At 33.3% G+C, this 11237-nt stretch overlaps 1 long non-coding RNA gene across 1 annotated transcript; it reads left to right on the plus strand.

Moving 5' to 3' along the window:
* Positions 1-7613: 7613 nt before the first annotated feature.
* On the plus strand, positions 7614-8672 carry LOC139486189 (uncharacterized). The gene is made up of 2 exons (XR_011655499.1): positions 7614-7867; positions 8219-8672. It is a non-coding gene; the product is annotated as an uncharacterized lncRNA (long non-coding RNA).
* Positions 8673-11237: the final 2565 nt, after the last annotated feature.

Genomic DNA, 11237 nt, shown 5'->3' on the forward strand with positions numbered 1-11237 from the left:
AGAAAGAAACAGAGGTGAAGGTAAACCGCAAACATATAATTAAACTCAAAACATTAAAGAGTATGGAAAAGCCTTGGTCTGACAAGCGAAAAACGTCGATAAGACGCACATCAGTAAATAAAAGTTCAAACCATAACCAGGATGGAGTACCACAAACCCCACATAAAACTTCTGTGGTGTAAGTATGATGCGTTGATAAAATCACATGTGGTGGTGAATGAGTAGTATAAACGGCCGCGAAGGTTACAAATATGATGTTAATTGTCTTCTAATTGTTGAAATTATAATTCTTAAAATTTTAAATCAAAAGTTACCCACATCTAAAAATAAAGTTACGGACAGTCTGCTTAGTTTCGATCAAAAAGTTACGGACATCTTGTGCATTTTTTAAAGTTGACATTGCGCTTTAGTGAACTCTATATTAACAAATTTATGGTAATTGTTAGTCATTTCTTTATTCAATAATCCTATAAATATTTACATTCTACATGAAAAACGTCGCAAAAGATACATTTTGTATGAATTAAATATCGACGAGTTTAGAGTCCGCCATCTTGGGCTGTGGGTAACTTAAGTTACACACAGCCATTTAAGCACAGTAATTACTGTATGACCTAACAACAAAACTATTCATTAACCTCTGTATATTATTTCGTGTGGAGGCATTGTGTCCAAGTTATGGTTGATTGAAATTGTTTAACATATCACACCTTATTTTATTAAATTTGTATTAACATTGTCATGATTGTGTCATAAGTCAAATGTAATAGTTCCTTGTATGATCATTTGTTGGTGTTATGCTAATAATTTATGGGAGCCTTTATAGCGTGCTGTTCCGTGTGAGGCGGTACATTGGCCTTTACTAGTTTACTTTTATGAATTTGACTTGGATGGAAAGTTGTCTCATTGGCACTCATACCACATCATCTTATGTCTAATTTAAGATTGTTTACATGTCTTACGACAAACATCGAACACCGCACTTAAACAAGGGTTTTCTGTTATAGGTGTATAACAATATATGCATTCGTAGAATTCATAATTAAAATTTAAAATCCACACTTAGTCGCATTATCTGATGTTACAATAGATGGAAAGAAGATTGGATTGTGATTTTGACAAATTGGAAATACAAATATGAATTCCTCGTATGAAATTTGTCACCAAAGCGAAATGGTTTACAATTTGTTTCAGCAAAACCACATGTTTGACTTTAAATAATAAGCATTAACTGTTTGAATCAGTCTATTGCACCGTTTTAATATATATGTGTCTTATAGTATTGAATTAATGTCGATTGTCTTATTTAACCGTTTCAACCCTACTCAAAAGTTATCAGTTTTTTATATTGATTTTCAATTGACTTGCAAAAATATTATGTAACTTTATTCCAAAAATTATTTACATAAAAAAGTTATTACCTCATTTTCATAAGCAAAATGGGAGTACTTTTGTTGAACAGAATGATATCCCCAATCTTTCTCTGAACCTATAAGAGAACCCCACAGAGATGGTATTTGGGTTACGTCATCCGGTTCCAAATCTGACATTCCAGCTTCCAGCAGAAGAACTGAAGTATCACAATCTTCCGATAATCGAGTGGCAACAACACTACCTGCAGAACCAGCTCCTACTACAAAATATAAAAAAACAAAATATATAGTTTACATATTCACACAAAGTTAACCTATTCACACAAAGTTAACCTATTCTTACAGAGTTAACCTATTCGTACAGAGTTTACCTATTCGTACAGAATTTACCTATTCGTACAGAATTTACCTTTTCGTTTAGAGTGTACCTATTCGTACAGAGTTTACCTATTTTTACAGAGTTGACCTATTCGTACAGATGTATGCAGTCAATAGCTGTATAGAAAGTTTACTTGATAAGTTGTCGTGTTTTAAAACTGCTTTAAACGGTCTATGGACCCAAATCAAAGTAATTTTTAAGCACACTTGGACTTTGGATTATCCAACTTATGACGGCTGAAGAGTAAACTTAAAATAAGTCTGCTACTGGAGTGAACTTCGAAACCAAGTTATCTTGTACCTTGAAAATTAAACTGAAGCAGACGTATTCAGCTATTAACTTTTTGTTATGTCAATTGTTCGACTGGTACTCGCTTGGAAGGCCGTGTACTCGAGTACAGTTTGTTGTACATGTTAAGATATTTCTCTTCACATTTCCACTCACTTAAGTTCCGTTGAAGTATGTCCCTTTCATAAAAAATTATGAAAATTATTTTTGTTTTCACCAATAACTACATTTATAAACTTGTTTCAAGGAAATCAATTCTAGCACTGCATGCAATAATCCTATATCTATTAGTCATCAAATTGCCAAATATGAGAGTACAAGGATAAAGGCTGTGGATTTTCTATAAAAAATCTTGATTTATTTGCCACTAAGTCCTCTTTTTCTATTAAATGCAATGAAACAGTAAAAAATAATGCTTTGCATCAAGTTTCCCCTTGGAATATGTACAAAATGGTATATCTCTATTATTCATTATATCTGTAGTTTTGATACAATTGAAGTTTGAAAAATTCGTACAAAAATGGCTACAGAAGGGTTCATAAACCTTAACCTAGGTTAATCACAAAGTGATTAAAAATTAATCTAGAGTTGTCTCTCTTTATCTGTTGTTTTACAGTAATTCACAAATACCAACATTAACATGACACAGACTTCCTGTATAATATACTCATTTGTGTATAGGTTCCATCCTCTGTTTTTCATTTATAACTTTTACAACTAATACAAAAACAATCTATTGAATTAAATAAACATTTTATTACACCAACTTGCATTTACATTTTCATTACTAGAACATACACTTTTATGAGATGAGATTACCCCTAGTTTTTGGTGGGGTTCAGGTTGTTTATTCTTTAGTTTTCTATGTTGTGTACTATTGTTTTTCTGTTTGTCTTTTTCATTTTTAGCCATGGCGTTGTCAGTTTGTTTTAGATTTATGAGTTGTCCCTTTGGTATCTTTCGTCCCTCTTTTACTTTGTGGCATTACTTTGGCTACAGAGTATTCTATAATATTTTGTTGAGGCGCCAGGGTGACTACCGATTACCTAAGACAATGGTTATCAGCTGACCTATGTTGACATTGTGTCATAAAACCACTGGTAGTAAACACGGTTACACCACCACCTACCATGGGGAGTGACCGGGGGAAACACTCGTACAAATGTTCCAGTTATTAGTGCCCCACCTGTTGGCAGGTGTAGGCCTCCCCTCTATAAGATGAGATGGAGGATGTCCCAGATTTACCCATCTGTAGACCCCACCGTTACCACTAACCACATTTCCCAAACCTGCAAATTGTAAAACCTGTCAGGCCCAGAGCAAGGGCCGAGTGAAATAATCCCCCAATCACTACCAGTCTCCCTGGACCTTCCCCCATTCAAAATTGACTCTGCGCCTAAGGATAGTAGAAGATAATCAATTTCTTTAAATATTTTTGTTTTCTTTCCAATTGTTTCAATTGTTAATTACTTAAAACTAGAGTTAATTCTTGATGCTTAAATCACAAAGTCCATATGTTAATAACGTGCTCAATGACGAAAATGTCCAAATAATAGAAACGCAAGTTTATTCCTAATAATTCTGGCTAGGTCCAATACTATGACAGTCCATCTTGAATACTGGTAGCCATAATATTGCAATCCAATACAGCAAGCCAGTTCCTGAAAATATAAAACAAAAACAGCAGCAACTATTCTCAAAGGGAGGGTGGACGGGTTTGGAGAATTTAACTTATTCTCGTAACACCTGCTTTCGTGTCGACAGCAAACTAACAAGTGCCCGATACGGGATTTTCAAAATTCTATTGAAGCTGATTTGGAAATTCCAACATCCTGATCCATGCTGCGAGCGCCGCTATGGCCATGCCAAATATGGCATTGAGCTACAGGCTGTAACACCCACGCACCCACACTAATATTTAATTGAATTAAACCAGATTTTTGAAAATATAATTGTTTTATAATCTAAATTAATTGCAATACTCATAGAAGAAGACCCTATATCAATACTGAACGAATAACAATGAGATGAAGAACAACGATCAAGTGTTGTTGACGTATTTTTAAACTAGGTTAATCACAAAGTGATTGATAATTAATCTAGAGTTGTATCTCTTTATCTGTTGTTTTACAGTAATTCACAAATACCAATATTAACATGATATAGACTTTTTGTATATTATACTCATTTGTGTATAGGTTCCATCCTCTGTTTTTCATTTATAACTTTTACAACTAATACAAAAACAATCCATTGAATTAAAAATACATTTTATTACACCAACTTGTATTTACATTTTCATAACTAGAATATACATTTTTACTTTGTGGCATTACTTTGGCTACAGGGTATTCTATAATATTTTTTTGAGGCGCCAGGGTGACTACCAATTACCTAACACAATGGTTATCAGCTGACCTATGTTGACATTGTGTCATAAAACCCCTAGTAGTTAAACACGGTTACACCACCACCTACCATGGAGAGTGACCGGGGGAAACACTCGTATTACCAATGCTCCAGTTATTAGTGCCCCACCTGTTGGCAGGTGTAGGCCTCCCCTCTATAAGATGAGATGGAGGATGTCCCAGATTTACCCATCTGTAGACCCCACTGGTACCACTAACCACATTTTTCAAACCTGCAAATTGTAGAACTTGTCAGGCCCAGAGCAAGGGCCGAGTGAAATAATCCCCCAATCACAACGACTCCCTGGACCTCCCCATTTCAAAATTGACTCTGCGCCTCAGGATAGTAGAAGATTATCAATTTCTTTAAAATGTTTTGTTTTCTTTCCAATTGTTTACATTGTTAATTACTTAAAACTAGAGTTAAATCTGGATGCTTAAATCACAAAGTCCATATGTTAATAACGTGCTTAATGACGAAAATGTCCAAATGATAGAAACGCAAGTTTATTCCTAATAATCCGGGCTAGGTTCAATACTATGACGGTCCGTCTTGAATACTAGTAATCAAAATATTGCAATCAAATACAGCAAGCCAGTTCCTGAAAATATAAAACTAAAACAGCAGCAACTATTCTCAAAGGGAGGGTAGGCGGGTTTGGAGAATTTAACTTATTTTCGTAACACCTGCTTTCGTGTCGACAGCAAATTAACAAGTGCCCGATACGGGATTTTCAAAATTCGATTCAAGCTGATTTAGGAATTCCAAAATTCTGATTCATGCTGCGAGCGCCGCTATGGCCATGCTAAATATGGCATTGAGCTACAGGCTGTAACACCCACGCACCCACACGAATATTTGCTTGAATTAAACCAGATTATTGAAAGTATAAAAATTTTACAATCTCAATTATTATTTTACGCGGGAAAGGCGGGTGATAGACAGGTTTTATTAGTTAATAGTGACTATGAACTAGCTGTCAGATAACTGCGAGTACACTTATATCTGTTCATAGTGTCTTTTTGTGTCCGGATGTATAAGTACCCGGCCACGTCCACTTGTATTTTGTGTGTATCTGATTAATTAAGCATTTTCAACTGATTTTTATAGTTCGTTCTTATTTTGTACTGTTATACCACTGTCCCAGGTTAGGGGGAGGGTTGGGATCCCGCTAACATGTTTAACCCCGCCACATTATTTATACATGTGCCTGTCCCAAGTCAGGAGCCTGTAATTCAGTGGTTGTCGTTTGTTTATGTGTTACATATTTGTGTTTCGTTCATTTTTTTTAGTAAATAAGGTCGTTAGTTTTCTCGTTTGAATTGTTTTACATTGTCTTATCGGTGCCTTTTATAGCTGACTATGCGGTATGGGCTTTGCTCATCGTTGAAGGCCGTACGGTGACCTATAGTTGTTAATGTTTGTGTTATTTTGGTCTTTTGTGGATAGTTGTCTCATTGGCATTCATACCACATCTTCTGTTTTATACCATAGCCATACACTTGACTATGTGGATTACAAGGTTTTTTTTCTTTATCCTACATATGTCTTTTGATATTGTTCCTATATGGTCCTACTATATATAAATACTTAAAGTCTAAAACACTGCATCTATATATTTTGTTCGGAGACCAATATATAAAAATATAAATTAAACAAAACTTGCGCTTTAGATTTAGAGAGGGTCCGAATGCAAGATTTTGCGTATTTTTTTCACAATTCTTCTGGAGACTTATGCTCTACATTCTCCAAAAATATAGGTTTGCTTTAATCATGTTAATTGTAATTGAGGATCTCTATTGAGGATAGTCACTGTTATTTCTTATCATCTTAGATCCTCTCCAAACTTAAAAGTAAAGATCACGCACCCTTATTGTTTAGATTGAAAAATACTTTTGCATATGATCCGTCGACATAATTTCCGATTAAAATGATATTGATCTGACAACCTCTGACCAGTCACCTGTGCATTTATACTTTAAGTTTAACGGGCTTGTTTGTTTGTCAGTTTTAAAAATAATTACCTCCCTTGTTATTGTCATTTTGTAATCAATCTATTTTTGTACGATCTTTATGTAAAATTATATTGTACAATCTATAAATTTGTGATCTGTTTAATATCCAAATGAAACAATTTATTCTTTATCAAAGATTAAAACAATGGAATTTGAAAGTCTTTGATTACTTTATCGCCGTAGTTCAAAACAAATGTAGAATGTTAAAATGGAGCATTGAATGTTGTAAACAAATGATTAACGTCTGAAATCCAATATTGAAAACGAATGTTTATTATTGAAAACACTTTTGAATGTCAAAACGAATGTTAAAAGTTGAAAATCGAATGGTGAAAACGGATGATGAATGTTGAAAACGAATGTTGAAACGTCATTGTATCCATCACAGGTTTTGTGTGGTGACCTCTTTTTCATAAGTCTATATTAGTCAAACTTGTTAAAGTTAAAGTAAATTTGTCATACAACTTTAGGTCGACACCAATAGATATATAATTTTTATTTTCAAAATGAAAGGGTGTTTTATTTGTCGAAATTTTTCTAAAATTCTGTGAATGTATCGCACAGTCTCTATTTCACTGCGTCATTCTGGAGTTAAAAAGACATGTTGTTGTGAACCACAACAGTTTCACACTAACTGTTTTTGTAAAGTTCCTATGTGCAAAAATGACCAAAAACTAGCCTTTGAGTTAAGTCCCTGCTAAACTGAAGTCTACAATCATTGCATACAACAAATATAGTAGACCTATTGCATAAAGTATGAGAAAAACAGACCAAAACACAAAAACTTAACTTTAACCACTGAACCATGAAAATTGTCATAAATAGCATAGACACCTCTTAGTTTTGAGAACAACATGCGTTAATTGTGCAAGTATAATCATTGATAAATCATGCACAAGATTGACTTTTAAAAAAAAAGCCTATATATTGAAATTTTCTGAAAATATTGCATGCATTTATTAATATGACCAATTTCAAGAAATGCGCAAAGATGTGAGATGATTTATATAATTGTAATTTCAGGAATTTACAGTAAAGGCTTTCATCCCCACTGCAATTTGCACTTTTCCCAAGTCAGGAGCCAGAAGTTATGGCCTTTGTGACCTTTGTATGAATTTTATTTTAGTTTCTTTTTTTATATCGAAGCATACATGTCAAGTGACATGATATTCGCGTGTAATACACGCTTTTTCAATGGTTTACACGCGAGGATTTTGTCACATGGCGTGTACACGCTTTTCACCACTTTACACGCAATTACACGCTTTTTCGTTCTTTTCATTTTTTGGTCGTTAGTGATATCGCTATTCTCGGGTTTTTTCCTTATTCGGCGATAAATACCGAAAAATTCGAAGTAATTGTTTGGCTGCCGTTTATTTTTCTATATGGACAAACAGTAAAAGGTAAGCAGTTTGTGATTAGTTTTAACGATTTTGTGAATTTCTTTCAAATTCACTTTAAAGGGGAAATGTGCACAGAAAGAGGTCACTTTCAGGGCCTGTACCGTCGTCTAAAGTGCCGATTGTTAAGCCAAAACGATGTGTACGGCAAGATTCAAGATTTATAAATTATATTTTGGAGTTCGAGTTTAAATATCGAGTGACAAGTAACGCATAATTTGTGCATTCTATGTTGCAATGACAAAAAACAATACATGTGAGAGGAGAAATACAATGTAGCTATTTGAATAAGCATTTAACATGTTTATCTAATGGAAATCAAATTGATAAAAAATTTTTCTTTTTCAATTTCAGTTTCAAATCTAGCCAACACGGCAACAGAAATCTACAGGCCATGGGGATAAAAATATCACAGAACTGTTGGATCAGCTCTCATAGTACCAGCTTTCTTCTGATGAACTACCCAGTTTTAACCAGGCAATAGCAATGGGAGCAATGGCAGAGATAATAGATGACATTTTACATTGCCAAAAAAAAACCAATACATTATGACATTCTTACAAATCTTGATGAAGCTAATTCAATCAAATATCAATTCCTACTGTGGGAGAGCCTTTTCAATTATAAAGAAATTGACACCGAATTCTGATCAGAACTTGACTATGTTACATTTGTATTGTGTGCTGTTATCAAATAAATGTAACTAAACTTGAAACTAGCAGTTGTTTTGAATATGTGCCTAGTGGTGGTGCTTTAAAAGCAACATAACAGACCACTGTTTAATACAATAAAAGTTCACAGTAGAATATATATTGTTTTTTTATATTCACAAATTTGTATGAAATTATGAACATTACCACATTCATATTAACAAGTCCGCATCTACGTCACGCGTTTTCACACGCTTTTTGACATATCATGTCATGTCATGACATGATTTCCCATTGTCAGAGGTTGACATGTATGTATCGAAGAGTTTAATATGACGTCCATTATCACTCAACAAGTATACATTTTTTGTTTAATGGCAAGCTAAAGCATGCCTCACAGGCAGGGATCCAGGAGGGTATGAGGGTTGGACATGTTGGGACCCCCTTTCTTCATTGTTCTTTATTGGACGATCAATGCATTTGAATTTTAAAATTAACACCATTCGAACGTAAATATATTTCAAAATTAAGATGCTGCAATGTAAAATCCCAGTAGAGCTGGGAAGATGGTATAAGTCATTCCAAAAGAAGAAAGGACATGCAATCTGTGTTTAACTGCAATTGGCAATGAATTCCATTATTTATTTGAATGCAATTCTTTAATAGTTAAAAAATATCAGAAATCAGCATATTCCAGAGTACTATCGTCTTGGTACCTGTTTTGACGTGGACCAGAAATGACGCACCGATTTAGTTTTCGGTTTTATATTTTTAAACAAAAGCCGTGACGTCACCAAGATTAATCGTTCAAAACATGTTGGTGAAGGTCATCTGACTACAACAAAGATGCCTAAAACTCTGCCCAGAAATGTTATTATTACTTGAAATATTAAAGATAATGCTATTTCCGCCATTTTATTAAGGTAAAAAAATTCTACCCTTCCCTGGATAATTATCAGTCCTACATCCACTTCGGCCAATAAAAATATGTAACCGCATGCTTCCCTATTTGGTGTTTATGAAATCACACGACTGTCATGTGACATGGTTTTACATTTAAGCGGGAATCACAGTAGAACAAATGATCGTCGCTTATATAATTTTCTATGGTTTATCGATTTTTTTTCATTCAATGTATGAGGTAAACATTGATTAATGTATTATTGTCATTGGTGTTTTATGAATGCAATTACTTTTTATTTTCAAATATATGGAATATATATATCAGTTTCATAAATTTTGTACAATTGAAAGAAAAAAAAATGATTAAAAATTTTGTTATACTTTCCCCATGATCATTGAAGTGTATAAAAATTTCAAAATTTGTAAATAAAATTGAATTTGTTGAACAGCGTTAACTTCATAGAATCCAGATTGAAGCAATTTTTCGATTATCAGGTACAAGCAAGTGTTTTTTACTGGTTTGTTTACTGTGCGTCATTACTGGTACCCATCATTTTTTGACAGTCCGTTTGTAATGTTGGCAAACATGATTTTTATTGCTTTTAATGTTTCAAATATCTACTGTTTAATGATTGAAATATATTAACAAGCAATCAATCTTTTATTCCATTCCGTTTTTCTTATTCTTTTAAATGGTTGATTAAATGCAGAGACAAACACGACTTTAAGTGCGTCATTACTGGTTCCTCTGTATGAGGCGCCGTTTTACTATTTATTCCTCATTTTCTGATATCAAAAAATATTTCTTGATATCAGGAATTCAATTTTTTGATATCAAGAAATCCATTTTTTGATATCAGGAATTTGATTTCTTGATATCAGAAAATAATCTTTATTTCTTGATATCAATAATTCGATTTCTTGATATCAGAAAATCATTTTTTGATATCAAGAAATCCATTTTCTGATATCAAAAAATTGATTTTCTGATATCAAATAATACTGACGATTATTTGATATCAAGAAATACATTTTCTGATATCAGAAAATGATTTTTTGATATCACAAATTCGAATTCCTGATATCAAGAAATGATTTTTTGATATCAGAAAATAAGAAAAATATCAATGATTTCCCCCTGTGTCTCAATAAAAGCTTCTAAACGCACCCATGAGCCCCAACATTGTTTATAGTATTTCGGTCTTGTTTAAGGAATTAAAGAATATCACAGTGTGGCTTCATTAGTCATTAGAAGTTTTGTACGTTTGTGTATCTCACATTTTAACTATTTTAAGGTACATTTATATAGTCAACAATTGTATAATTTCTTCATTGAAAAGCAATTATACGTGCCAGTTTCTTTTATAAGCACTCTGCCACAGTGAAAAAACGAAAGGCCGAAGAGAAGACAAACAGCAGTCTACATAACACAATATAGAAAACTAAAAACTTAGCAACACGAAACCAAATAAAACCTGGGGTGATCCTTGGTGTTGCAATTTGTCCCCAGAGTATTTTTGAAATATGAAAGTAATTGTGCATTAAAATTCATTCTTAGACAGCTGTTGACTAATTTAGCCTTCAAAGTCAGTTTTTTAGAACATCAATATTATATTTTACCTGTTTAATAAGCTATTTTTGTTTGGCTGTTCGCATTTTCTGTAAGTCCAGAAATTTTTGTAGTATAAAAATAAGAAGATGTGGTATAATTGCCAACGAGACAACTCTCCACATGACACCAAATGACACAGAAATTAAGAACTGCTAGTATATGTCACCGTACGGTCGAATGTTTACAAACACTTTTTTTGTACGCTTTT

This window comes from Mytilus edulis, chromosome 8, assembly GCF_963676685.1.
Source record: "Mytilus edulis chromosome 8, xbMytEdul2.2, whole genome shotgun sequence".
NCBI classification, from domain to species: domain Eukaryota; kingdom Metazoa; phylum Mollusca; class Bivalvia; order Mytilida; family Mytilidae; genus Mytilus; species Mytilus edulis.